At 41.5% G+C, this 14,605-nt stretch overlaps 1 protein-coding gene across 5 annotated transcripts in view; it reads right to left on the bottom strand.

The window, feature by feature from the left end:
• LOC129700924 (terminal uridylyltransferase 4-like) overlaps positions 1–10,611 on the bottom strand; it is a 72,438-nt gene extending 61,827 nt beyond the window's left edge. For 4 of the 5 annotated variants that reach the window (XM_055641741.1, XM_055641744.1, XM_055641745.1 and 1 more), the window contains exon 1: positions 10,467–10,611. The gene's annotated coding sequence lies outside the window, so the exon portion shown is untranslated. The remainder of the gene's footprint in view (positions 1–10,466) is intronic. The other variant, XM_055641743.1, reaches the window with a different exon arrangement.
• Between the last annotated feature and the right edge of the window lie 3,994 nt (positions 10,612–14,605).

Here is a 14,605-nt window from a genome sequence, read left to right as displayed (position 1 = left end):
TGTAATCAGAATATTCAATATCAAGAGACCATTGGAAAATAGGAGATGAAGGTGGACAAAACTAAAGAGAACATGGCAGTATAAGGGCTAAATGGTTAGTTCCTCATGGTAAGCAAAATTCAAGACCATTAAAAAAAGTTGTGTTCTTGACAAGATTAAAGAAGATGATTTACATTTTTTTCAAAGATGGACAGAGTGATTGGTGAATACTGGCAATCAACATGAAGGAATCAGTGATAAATTGAAGAGAGGCAGCACAGCAGTAGTGTTGCTGCCTTACAGCACCAGACATAGGTTCGATCCTGACTATGGGTGATGATTTTGTACATTCTCTCTATGACCACATGAGTTTTTTCCAGCTGCTCTGGTTTCCTCCCATATTCCAAAGATAGCAGGTTTGTAGGTTGATTGACTTGTGTAAATTGTCTCTAGCGAGCAGGATAGTACAAGTGTACAGCTGATCTTTGGTCAGCATGGACTTGGTGGGCCGTAGGGCCCGTTTCCATGCTGTATCTCTAAAACTAAAAATTAAAATTAAAACAACAGCACATTGAAAAGACATAAGATGTGAGACCACACCTCCATACTGGCTACTTCCCCTCTACTCTTCCAATCTAGATGAAGGGTCAATCCGAAGCTTTGGCTGTCCATTCCCCTCCACAGATGCTGCCTAACCCGTTGAGTTTCTCCAGCTGCTCTCCATTGTTTGCTACAGATTCCAGTATCTGGTATCTGCAGTATCTTGTGAATCCAAGTCAACTGTAATGATTGGCAACTTTCCCCCTCGACGGGATCTTTTATCAAAGCCAAGGGAGTCCAGGAAGAAAAACTGGCTGAAGGGTAAAAATTAACTCTTGAGGCTGGTGAGAATAAAAGTAATACATCTGATAAATGTGCAGAATCTTATATTTAAAGAATCTGCTGCCTGGATCAATAATATGTGGTTTTTCAGATCAATATGTAAAGAGACCTCAATCAAATTAGGTTTGGGAAACAAAGTGATGCAACTAACTCTTCCAAAGGAGCAGCTGAAACTCCAGAGGGGAGGGTCCAAGCAAGAAGGAACAAAATGAATGAGTGATAATTAAGCTGGTAGGAAATATTCAACAAATGATGCAATCTGCTAAAAATTAACTGGATAGCAGGTTTGGCAAACAGACCTATGGGTGAGGGATATCTTCAGATCTGAGAATGCCCAGAGCACAAAATATACATTGCTCCAAAATGAGTAGATTGTGTATCCCAGAACAGAGTTCAAGTAATTAGTGGGGAAAATAAAATGAAAATGAAACTTCAGAGGAGAAAATTGATGATAAATAGGGAGGGAAGGAATGAAAGAGACAAGAATGCTACCAACTAAACATACAAATTAAGGTTAAAATTAGAATGGAGATATGAAACTCCTCAAAAAGAAATGACTCTTAATAAAAATTAGCAGAACACAAGATGCATAAGCCTTTAAGCTCTGATAGCATATGGTTTCAGTTGCTGAAGGAAGTCACGATGGTGTCAACGAAACCCCTAGCAATCTATAACTTCTCAGTTCATAAATATGCAAAATGTTCTGCTGGATTAGACAGCGACAAATCACTCTTTGTTAATAAGAATGATGAACCAAGCAACAACAGACCTGTCAATCCTCACCTAGGTTTGCACCTATTTCTCCCCTTCCCGTCCATTCTTTCCTCTAGCTTCACAATTTGCTACTTTTCAATCCTTCCATCTCACATCTTATGTCTTTGCATCTTTGGCTTTGTCCACCACCTATCTCTCATATCTCCCCTCACCCGTTTCAACCTATTAGCTGCAAGCTTTGTCCTGCCCCCAACCCTCCCCCCCTTCCAGCTTTCTCCAAACCCCTCACAATCAGTCTGAGGAAGAGACCCGAAACGTTATCTATCCATATTCTACAGAGATGCTGCCCGACCCGCTGAGTTACTCCAACATTTTGTGTCAGGTTTTGTTAAAAGTTTCACAAAGTTCTTTTGAAGAAGTCACCAACGGTACAGTTAAAGGCATTGCCATTGCCTTCTACTTTATAACATCAAGCGAAGATGTAATTCACTTTGTACTCCAGTCCCCCTCCCCTTCAGCTCATTGTCGCAGTGAGAACGTACAGTGCCCTCCATAATGTTTGGGACAAAGACCTGTCATTTCTTTATTTGCTTCTGTACTCCACAATTTGAGATTTGTAATAGAAAAATTCACATATGATTAAAGTGCACATTGTCAGATTTTATTAAAGGCCATTTCTATACATTTTGGTTTCACAAAGTAGAAATTACAGCAGTGTTTATACATAGTTTCCCCCATTTCAGGGCACCTTTTAATGTTTGGGGCACATGGCTTCACAGGTGTTTGTAATTGCTCAGGTGTGTTTAATTGCCTCCTTAATGCAGTTACAAGAGGTATATCAGCACCTAGTATTTCCTACAGTCTTTACATCACCTTTGGAAACTTTTATTGCTGTTTATCAACATGTTTATCAAAGTTGTGCCAATGAAAGTCAAATAAGCCATTATGAGACTGAGAAACAAGAATAAATGTTATAGACATCAGCCAAACCTTAGGCTTACCAGAATCGACTCTTTGGAACATCATTTAGAAGAAAGAGAGCACTGGTGAGCTTATTAATCGCAAAAGGACTGGCAGGCCAAGGAAGACCTCCACAGCTGATGACAGAAGAATTCTCTCTATAATAAAGAAAAATCCCCAAACACCTGCCCGACAGATCAGAAACACCCTTCAGGTGTGGATATGTCAATGACCACGGAAGACTTCATGAAAAGAAATACAGGGGGTACACTGCAAGATGCAAACCACCGGTTGGCCACAAAAATAGGATGGCCAGTTTACAGTTTGCCATGAAGTACTTAAGAGCAACCACAGTTCTGGAAAAGGTCTTGTGGACAGATGAGACGAAGATTAACTTATATCAGAGTGATGGCAAGAGCAAAGTATGGAGGAGAGAAGGAACTGCCCAAGATCCAAAGCATACCACCTCATTTGTGAAACACGGTGGTGGAGGTGTTATGGCCGGGGCATGTATGGCTGCTGAAGGTACTGGCCCACTTATCTTCATTGATGATACAACTGCTGATGGTAGTAACATAATGAATTCTGAAGTGTATAGACACATCTTATCTGCTCAAGTTCAAACAAATGCCACAAAACTCATTGGCCGGCAGTTCATTCTACAACAAGACAATGATCCCAAACATAGTGCTAAAGCAACAAAGGAGATATTCAAAGCTAAAAAATGGTCAATGCTCGAGTTATCACGTCAATCACCCGATATGAACCCAATTGAGCATGCCTTTTATATGCTGAAGAGAAAACAAGCATAAGGTAAAGATGGCTGCATTACAGGCCTGGTAGAGCATCACCAGAGAAGACACCAAACAACTGATGTCCATGAATCGCAGACTTCAAGCAGTCATTGTATGCAAAGAATATGCAACAAAATACTAAACATGACTACTTTCATTTACATTACATTGCTGTGTCCCAAACATTATGGTGCCCTGAAATGGGGGGGGGGATACTATGTATAAACACTGCTGTGATTTCCGCATGGTGAAACTTTAACCATACGTGATTTTTACTATTACAAATCTCAAATTGTGGAGTACAGAGGCAAATAAATAAATTATGGGTCTTTGTTCCAAACATTATGGAGGGCAGTGTATGAGTTTATTATCCCCATAGATTGAAACTCTGATATTCCACTATCCAACTAATTGGGAATCCCGAGGTAGATACAAAATGCTGGAGCAACATTGGAAACTTTTGGAAACAGCTGGTCAGGCAGCATCTCTAGAGAAAAGGAATAGATGACGTTTCGGCTCATGACACTTCTTCAGACTCAGAATCCGGAATCCCGATGGTTCAGCATCTAGCTCACCAGGTGCTGATTCCCATATCGCCTTTGACACACCAAAGCCTCCATTCCCCTGCTCCTCCCAACTCAGCACCAAACTACTATAGACTTTGTCTAAGGTTGCACAACATACTTTGGCTTGCACTATTATAGCCTGGTCACCAAGTATAACTAATAATTCATTGCATTATTGTTCATATATTTGTTGTGTTGTTGCATTTAATGTGGCTGCAAAGCTTCAGCAAGTAAGAATTTCATTGTTCCAGTCCCGGTGCATATGAAAATCAAACATTATTTTAACAATGAAAGTTTTGATTCCCTCTGAGACACCAGTTCCTGGTTCTCCGGCTCACTCTGACACACCAGGTCCCCGGTTGTTATGCTCCCTCTGACTCCCCGGGGCCCAGGTTCACAAACTACCTTTGAAGCATCTGGGCCCCAATCCACAGGCACCCTCTGACACACTCCGAGCTCCGAATCCCATGTTCACTGACTCGCAAGTCCCTAGTTCCCATGCTTCCTCTGACAACTGGAAGCCCCACTTCCCATGCCCCTTCAGAAACATCAGGACCCCGATTCCTATGCTCCGTCTGATACACCGAGGTCCCGGTTCCCTTGCTGCCTCTGACACACTGAGGCCCTGGTTACCAGAATACATAGCATGCAAGTCAGCTGATAGCATGTGGATATGATTCATCCTGAAACATGGTTAGTGAATGTTGTCATCAAGAAAATTTGAAGTACCATCTTACTTTAGTTTGAAAGGAGTTCAAAAGAACCAAAATGGAATCTTAATTGTCATTCCATAGGGTCATAAATGATTTGATGATCATCATCTGCTGTCCATTCTGTATTCCAGCAAGTTAATGATGACAAATCAAAAGAATCAGTAAAGGTCGACTTATGATGGGTTCCCCCAAAGAATTAGGCCACTGATTGAAAAACTAAGCAGAACGATTGCAGGATAACGTTTCATGAAATCTATTCATTAACTCTCCTACTGTATGATGAGGAAATGGATCTGTTTTATTGCAGATGAATGGTAACAATAGGAAAATAATTTTGTGCAGTTTGGCTAACACCAAATGCAAAGAACTATGCAAACTGTAGGGGTGGGGCAGGAAATTGGAATTGACATGCAAGTTCAGTTATGATTTAAATGAATGCAAACAGTTTGAATAGGCGGTATAGGTTACTCCAGTTATTTCTTATGAGTGTTTGTCCAAAGCTGAACCAGAACATGTTACTTTATGTAATGACTTTCTCGGCAGTTTAAATAAATCAAAACATTTCTGACTGCATGACGGTAACACTCAAGCAAATAGGTGAGAATCATATTCAAGATGATAATTTAGGTTAATAGCTCATAGGAATTTCCAATCGCATGAAAGAAGACACAGTTGTTGCTGTTGTTGTTGTTGTTGTTGTTGATGAAGTATTCTGCCAGTTTTCACACAATGTTCAAATATCAGAAGTTAATGCAAGGAGTACTTTGGTCTCATGTAAATAGTAATGGAACATTCTCTTTCTTCGAGTCGGCAGCATTGGATTCCTACCTCATTCAGCCAATGACAACTGAAACACTGGCATTAAATACTGGATTTATATCCAGTGGAGGCATGTGTAAACATATCCTGTGTTATCCATACCACCCGAGTTAAAATCTGCCTTCTCAAATGATGTGAAAGGGCATACTGATGGGAATAACATAAAGTGGAAGGCTTAGCAAATGTGAGCAGGAACAGTGAAAAAAATACAGGAAGCCATTAACAAGTTAGCAGAATGTTTGGGAGATATGATTTAATGAGAATAAATGTGAGGTGATATTTTGGGAGGAAAAAAATGAATGGATGGATATGAAATAGAAAGACCCTGCATAATCAGACACATCCAAGGGCTTAAACACAATTTTCAGAATATTTAAATGTTGGTATTATAAAGTACTTTTATAGGAAAATAAGAGTAAAGTGAACGTGGCATATTTGTATGACTTTTGATGGGCACAGAGCTTAGCTCGCCTATTATAAACAAAACAATAAAAATCTTTCCATTGATTCAAAAGTATAATGCCAAGCTGTGGTAAGATAGGAAATACCAAATTTTTATTTTTATTTTTTGAATTACAGTGCAAAAAGCACCAACTTGTAAGTTTAGAACCAATAATATCCAAAAAGCATCTCAATGTGCTTCTTGGAACCGCTATCAAAAAAAGCCAATATCAAGACTGTACAGGAGATATCAAGTTATAATAAGCAAGCAAAGGTTGAGAGGCAATGAGGATTTGGAATTTCAGAACACGTTCTTGACAGCTGAAGGCACAGTCTTTGCAGTGGAATGATTAAATATGGAGATATACAGGAAACCAGAATTGAAAGATCCAGATATTGCACCAACTAGGGTTGTATGAAATCAGAGAGAGATCAGTACTGCTGCTCCTCGACCTACAATGGGGTTACAAACGAAAATATCGGAAGTCGAAAACGCATTTAATACAATTTGATCACGTGACCGGAAGTGAGCTGCAGCTTGCTGCCGTGGCCCAGCGTTTGCACCATCGTAAAGTCGAAATATCGTAAGTCAAAGCATCGTAAATCGGGGAGCATCTGTATGCGGTTTCAAAACTCTGCTGTTGCATAAATTGGTGCTAGTATAGTTTAGGTGGAGCAGGGGTAACAGATGAACAGGTCTCTGTACAAGTTAGGCCATACGCAAAGTTCTGAATGGTCTTAAATTAACAGAAAATAGAACGTGAAGCCAGACAGTAGTAGTTAATACTGGATCTAATAAAGATATGAACAATGGATTCGACAGATAAGGCTGGAGTCATGAAATGTTATAGAGTTGGACTAAGTGGCCTTACGTATGCCACAGATAAAGTACAAAAATCTCAAATCAGTTTTATATATGATACCAATGCCGCCAATAGTTTGGGTCACTTTTCAAAGGGAGGGATGGAATCGGCAGCTACAGAACATATGTACGCGAAGCGATATGTGCAGTTTCCCTAATATTTAACAACAAAAAAATCTGCTCATCAATCCTGAATTTTCAATAATAACAATTTATAATGGAGTGGTCAGATTGGCAGTGATATATTAATCATCATCGACGGTCACTCGAAACGAGTATGACTATCCTCTCCTCTCCATTGGGGCATCTACTTGTGTATCTGCAAATGTCTGTAGAGGCCGATCCGCGATCCACACACCTTGGAGCAACGTGGGCAGCGGAGACTGGCAGTGGTTGGTAGTCGTCGAGCCCCCTTCTCTCTCCTTACGGTGCTGTTGCTTTGTCTCTGCGACACGGCGTAGTTCCATTTCGTGACGTGCAGCTCCTTCCTACACGGATTACCTCCAGCAGCCCCTGTCCAGTGCAATGTGCTCCCAGTTGCTGGATGTGATATGGAATTTCTTCAGACTGTTCTTGATGTTGTCCTTAAAGCTCGTTGGGGGCACGCCGACCTTCCTTCAATTGATAGTACAGGATTTGTTTAGGGAGACGTGTGTTGGGCATGCGGATGACGTGGCTCGTCCATGGAAGTTCGTGCTGCATTATAGTGGTGGTGATGCTGGTCATGTTGGCTTCCTCCAAAACGCTGATGTTGGTATGATTGTCCTCCCAGCTGATCCTCAGAATCTTTCGTAAGGATCTTTGATGGTATTGTTCCAAGGTTCTCAGGTGCCTGCTGTGGGTGGTCCATGACTCGGCTCCATACAACAGGGTGGACTCTGTAGACCAGCAGTTTTGTTTGAGCCTTTAGGTCTCGGTCTTCAAAGACTCTTTTCCTGAGTCTAGCGTAGGCTCCGCTGGCACAACTCAGGCGATGGTTCACCTCAGTGTCAATGTCAGCTTTTGAGAAGAAAAGAATGCTGCCAAGGTAGGGGAAATGGTCAACGTTTTCAAGAGTGGTGTCGTCCACGTTTATAGTGGGCTGGGTAGATGGCTGGTTGGGTGGAGGTTGATGTAGGCCCTGGGTCTTCTTGATATTTAAGGCTAGGCCCATGGATCTGTATGCCTTGGCAAAAGCATTCAGGATGCCCTGGAGGTTTTCTGCAGTGTGCTGCAATGGCGCAGTAGTCCGCATACTGAAGCTCCATGATGGCGGTGTTACTGACTTTGCTCTTGGCCTTCAACCTATTAAGATTGAAGAGTCCACCATCAATTCTGTAGAGGATTGGGATCGCCTGTGGCAGCTCTTCACCAATGAGGTGAAGTATGGCAGCAATGAAGACGACAAACAGCATCCCTGTTTGACCCCCGTTTCCACAGTGACTCGGACTCAGAGCCTTAGTGCTGAGCACTGTGACCGACATTCTCGTTGCCATTATACTGCATCACCATATATATTGAAATTGACACCGTGTGAACAAAAGTTATGGAAGTGAAAATGGACACATGAAGATGGAAATTTTGTTTGGAAATTTATCAACAATTTAAAGTTGACATCAAAGATAGTTGATGTTGAAAAAATTTCTGAGAGAATTATGAAAACATCTACAATCATGAATTTTATGGGAAATTATAAAATATTATATGATGGAACGAGGTTAAGAACATTGCAAGAATCTGAAGCAATGGAATTAGTTTTGGATTGTCAACGTAAATTTGGAAATTACACCGAGGGTCAAGAGGCTCCATTCTGGGCTAATAATATGTTTCAATTCAAAAAACGGAATAAGCCAATATTTGGAACATAATTATATTGTATTGCTCAGCTGATCCATTTTGCAAAGATTCATCTTTGCAATCAGCTTTCAGAAATTCAAGTTGCATAATCATCATTTTGATCTGAGCCTTAACTCAAGTGTTCTCAATTTCAGAAAACATTCAAAGAATGAATAGTGTTTAAACATGCAGCAAAGCAAATAAAAAAAAACAATAATTTTAAAAGTTGGTTGTATTTTCTGATTCCTAGGTTGTTTCTATAAGATTACACAATACCATATCAGTTCAATCCCTACACAATTTGTTTTAAATTTGGTATTTCCAATGTGCCAGAGCTGTATTGCATGTACACACATGCCAATAAAATAATAATAAAAAATACATAAATACAATTTTTACTCTGTTTTGACACATAATGATTTGCCTTGCCTTCTCTTCTGCGCATCATTGTTTTTCAAGCACATAGAAGCAATAAACCTTCAAATAATTCCATAGATAATATTCAACATGCATAACATTACTTTCTTTCTTGGCTGAGCACCGATTCCAGAAGGAGCAAAGATCAGGAGTGTAAGTAAACAAACCAAAATTACAATATTGATTACAGTAGTGGAAAGTTGGCACATTATTACAGCTGGTGACAGAATAAAAAGCAACAGACTAACATTTTGCTCCCATGAAAAGGGAGTGAGGGAGGGAGAGAATGGATTGGAAAAATGACTTTCCACAATAAGTGTAGAATAGAATATTTAAATGCAATTTATACCGTGGCAAATTTTGGGCAGCAAATTGCAACTAAACGCCATTTTTGTAAAATATACAAAATAAAGTATTAACCAAAGACAAAGGAGTATTTATAAATTACCTTCTAATGATGAACTGTCAAGTAACGGGCCTCAATTTATTTTGGGTTATTATTATGGAAAAAAATAATCTCCCCCTCCCCAAGCACAGCTAAAACTACCAACGCGAACTACCAGCGGGAAATGCCAAATATGCAGAATTTATATCAGTTCACCTAACAAAGTCAATCACTTTCTATGCGCTTGCATTGTATACTATGCATGTACATTATTTGTATGAGTGTACCATTACCAATGACATGAGGATGTTGTAAAAAGTTAGAAGAGCAAAAACATTGACAGAAATATGGGGGTGGGGGCTGAAGAATGTTATTCCCAATTTAAATTCTATTGTAACCGCAATTCCAGTGAAACAAAAGTTGATTGCGGAGAGAAATTGTTCCTAACAAGCAAAAATACCCAATTGTATATACTAACAAGAAAAAAGTACCCAAACTAAAGCCGAATGAAAACTCGTCCCACCCAAAAATACTCATTTTATTGACGATCCGTCACGAATAAGTGCATTCATTTTTTTTTACACACACAGGTTCGTTTGATTTATCTAATTTGAATATTGTTTCATAACCTCCTTTTAAATAACGTCTGACTGAAATACATCCAGTGCAAATGATTAGGTCAACGACAGATGTGGGGACACACAAAACAAAAATCGATCGCGCTTGAGGCAACATGTGCCCAAAAATAAACACAATCCACCTCCCACCCATGTAAACAGAGCAGTTGAACGTTGGAAATATTGTTTACTGTGTTAATCATAGTCAACGGGCTGAATTATAACTTCGGGCCCGTTAACACTTCTGGCTCTCTGCGTTATACAAAAATCAGGGAAACCGATGCCTGGGTCAAACTCCCACGATTTCTTCGGGGACTCTAGCTAAAACGCGATCAAATAACGTGCGTGGCCGGTACCCTCCCTCCAACCAGTACTTTAAACCTGTCACTGGCCTAAGGAAATGACCGACAGAAAAATCCCGTCCGGGAACAACACACGGGCCTCCCTGGTAATCATCCGCTTACAGATGTTTTAATTACATCTCCAAGCCTCGGGTTCTTACCGGCACGATCGGCCAGTGCTCCACTGCGCGTCCCACCATCTATTGACGAGGCTGAAAGCTCCCGACCACCAGCAGGCCGTCCACAAAACAAACCCGCAGCGCGCATGCGTACTGACGCCTTCCGGTGGCGTCACAGATGCCGACTCGATCTCGCGGGCGAACTACAAGTCCCGAGAGCCTTCACGCGTGTCGGGTGCCTGAGAGCCGTTACCTCGGCAGCGTGGAGAATGGTCGCTGGGATCACAACAGCTGTCCTCAAACTTAAGGACACCGAGAATCCATGTTATCCAACAGTTTGGAGAATGACTGCAGGGGTGGTAACTGAGCTGTCCTCGGCGGGCACACGGAATACCTGTCATCCAGCAGTGCGGCGAGTGGTTGCAGGGGTGACAACTGAGCTGTCCTCAGGACACCCGGAATTCATGTCATTTAAGAGTGTGGATAATGGCTGCTGGGATTACAACTGAACTGTCCTCGGCGGGCACTCGGAATTACATGTAAAGTGTCTGTTGGGATGGGAAAAGTTCAAGTTCGCGTTTATTGTCACTTAACCAATTAAGGTACAGTGAAATTTGAGTTCACTGCTTCCAAATATTATTCGACTGAGCTTTCACATTGATTAGTTTTACATAATGTGAACGATTGCACTTTCGTCAGGCTGTATTTCCTTCTATTGTGGAAATTGCCCCCAGCAGGTGTAGATTAAAAAAAAACCGCCCTTTGCCGTCCAACTTTCCACGCAAAAAAGGGCACAACGTACTGGAGTAACTCGGCAGATCAGACAACATCTCTGGAAAGCATGGTTGGGTGACGTTTCGAAATGGGACCCTTCTTCAGACTTATTGGGTGGTGGGGGGGGACTGGGGAAGAGGGGCAGGACAGAGGGTGGCAGGTGATGTGTGAACACAAGCGAGGGGGTGTTTTGATAGGCAGATAGTTGGAACCAAAGATCTTAGAGCAGAGTTAAGATCTTTGGTTGGAACAAAGACAAAATGCTGGAGTAACTCAGCGGGTCAGGCAGCATCTCTGGAGAGAAGCTTGGAACAAAGGACAGAGATTGAAATAGGCGTTGAGACAAAAGGATTGAAGAGTTGTGAATTGTGAAGGAGTGGGAGGAGTTCAGGTGGGGTATGGAGGGGGAGGGGAGATTGTTGGAGGTTACCTAAAATTGGAGAATTCAACGTTCATACAGTTGTGTTGTAAGCTTCAGTCTGAAGAAAGGTTTTGGCCCGAAACGTTGCCTATTTCCTTCGCTCCATAGATGCTGCTGCACTCGCTGAGTTTCTCCAGCACTTTTGTCTACCTTGGGTTGTAAGCTATGTTCTCCAAAGATTCTGCCTGACCTGCTGTGTTACTCCAGCGGTTGTGTCCATTTTTGGAAACCAACATCAACAATTCCTTTTTTCTGTTTTCCTCCCACATAGTTAATGGAAGAAGTACCATATGTTCAATGTACTTATTTGTAAAATAACATTAAGTTGAAGCTTCAATGATAAGAAGAGATTAACCTGTTCTGTCCTAAACTGGTTTAAATTTCTGCATCTAGTCAATTGTCCAAGAATGAATGCTTCCACTTTTGGAAATATTCGGGACTACGATGCAGGATTGGTGAGGCCACGACATATATGCGGAAAATAGAGAAAATTTGAAAACAGTGAGGGGATCAAAGATGTTTTGTTAATTCCTGTAGTGATGGCATTTCCTGCATTTGCCTAGACCTAGGAAATTTGGTCAAATTTGCCACTGATTTCCTTCATTCTCTCTTCTTCTCTGGCCTTTGACTCAATGTTGGAATCTGATCACAACCACTGATCCTATCTCTTTCTGGATGCTGGCTGTAGGGAATAATTATGTTAGTCCCATTTTTAACTCACCCCCATCATTTATTTTGTTACTTTGCCATCTTCTTTTATCAATTAAACTTTCTTCCATTCCATCCGACACACTCTCCCTTTTGCACGTTCCTCCTTTCCATTATTTTATTAGCTCTGCACTATTGAAGTGTATTGCACCTGTAACCATTTTTTGGCCTGCTGAGTTCCATCAGCACTTTTTTTTGCTCAAGATTCCAGCATCTGCAATCACTTGTAAATGCACCTCTAACCTTATCAGTCTTGCTGGAAGTCTTTGGAAATTGTCGAGCAGCAGTGGGGAAATAAAATCAGTGTTTCAGGTCAAAGTATCCGTGTGCATCTTGTCCTCAACTCCGCAGTAACAACATATTAACAACTTGTTGAAAACGTGTGAAAGCAGTTCCTAGGCAGAAAAGGGATTCTAAAACAATTACATTTAAAATTGGAATCCTTGTTAATCAACAAGGATGGGAGCAATGATTGAAGGAATTTGGTTAGGAATAAAATTAAAGTAACAGACTTTTAGGCCAAAATGCAGAAACAAAGAACTGCAGATGCTGGTAATTATACCAAAGACACAAAGCGCTACAGTAAATCAGCAGGACCGGCAGCATTTCCGGAGAAAAATTATAGGTGACAATTCGGTTTGGCTCCCTTCAAACCCTACCCAAAACGTCACTATCGGTTTTTTCCAGAGATGCTGCCTGACCTGCTGAGTTACTCCAGCACTTTGTGTCACACTTTAAGGCCACTGGGTTTTATAGAAAGAAATTAAGGGATGCTGTCGAGAAGAGTTTGCTTGTATTAGAAATAATCAGTTCCACCAAAGGTTGTCCATATGTCAACTTTTTTTCTCTCCACTGGCATGGCATACAGTAGCTGTGTTTCTTTGTTCCCTCAATAACCCATCAAGCTTCATCCAAGGCTCATCCCCACAGCATCAAATGCCCTTTTTTATCTATTGTTCCACCATCCATTCTGCATTTTAAAACTGGCTTTGCTTTCGCTCTCCCCCTCAGTATTGACAAAGAGTCTTTGGTCTGAAATATGAACTATGTTTCTCTTTCCACAGAGGCTACTTGATTAGATTTTCTGTTTTTATTTGTTCAAGAGATATTTTAAACATTTGTAACTGAAAGTGGGAATGGCTATGGGAATTTCAGCAACAGCTGGTCTGATATGGTCTGGTCTGGGATTGATATGGAAATGAGCATTGTTACAGAAGTAGAAATACATAATCTCGGAGATGTGTTTGGAAGCTCAAAAGATTAATTAATTTTCTGGTTGGCAAGAAGAATGGAGGCAGTGGCAAGAGTCTGTCTGCAGATTGACCCAAGATGGTGTTTTAATTCTAATTGTGTTTAACTGGGAAGTCGCAGTGTCCCGGTGGGTTTCTGCATTTTTTCTCAGCTCAAATGTCACGCTGCTTTGCATCATCCACAACTTGCGATTTAGTGGAGGGGTGGAGCCAAGAATCATCAGCAATGTTTAGAAGATGGTGTAGTACAAGTGGGCCATTCAGCCCCTCATGCCTATCCTACCATTTTACGATAGTTTATCATTTATCTCCATACCTCTTTCCTACACTAAGAGATGCAACACCTGTCCCTTTACCTCCCCTCTCGACTCCATCCAAGGACCCCAACAGTCTTTCCAGGTGAGGCAGAGGTTCACTTGCATCCCCTCCAACCTCATCTACTGTATCCACTGTTCCAGGTGTCAACTTCTGTACATCGGCGAGACCAAGTGCAGGCTCAGTCCGCCTTTACCTACCTGATCTCCCGGTTGCTCAGCACTTCAACTCCCCCTTCCATTCCCAATTTGACATTTCTGTCCTAGGTTCTCCTCCATTGTTAGAGTGATGGAGGAACAGCACCTCATATTTCGCATGGGTAGCTTATGCCCCAGCAGTATGAACATTGACTTCTCTAACTTCAAATATCCCTTGCTTTCACTCTCTCTCTATCCCCTCCCCCTTCCCAGTTCTCCCACCAGTCTCTGACTACATTCTATCTTTGTCACGCCCACTCCCCTGACATCAGTCTGAAGAAGGGTCTCGACCCGAAACGTCACCCATTCCTTCTCGCCAAAGATGCTGCCTGTCCCGCTGAGTTACTCCAGCATTTTGTGTCTAGCTGATTGTTGACCTCAGGAGGGTAAAGCCAGGAATCCATGAATTCCAGCTCTCAATCGACAATAGGTGCAGGAGTAGGCCATTCGGCCCTTCGAGCCAGCACCGCCATTCACTGTGATCATGGCTGATCATCCACAATTAGTACCCCGTTC

This window comes from Leucoraja erinacea, chromosome 10 (genome assembly GCF_028641065.1).
Source record: "Leucoraja erinacea ecotype New England chromosome 10, Leri_hhj_1, whole genome shotgun sequence".
NCBI lineage: Eukaryota > Metazoa > Chordata > Chondrichthyes > Rajiformes > Rajidae > Leucoraja > Leucoraja erinaceus.
Note: the sequence above shows the minus strand (reverse complement) of the source record. Positions and strands in the feature narration are given on the sequence as shown.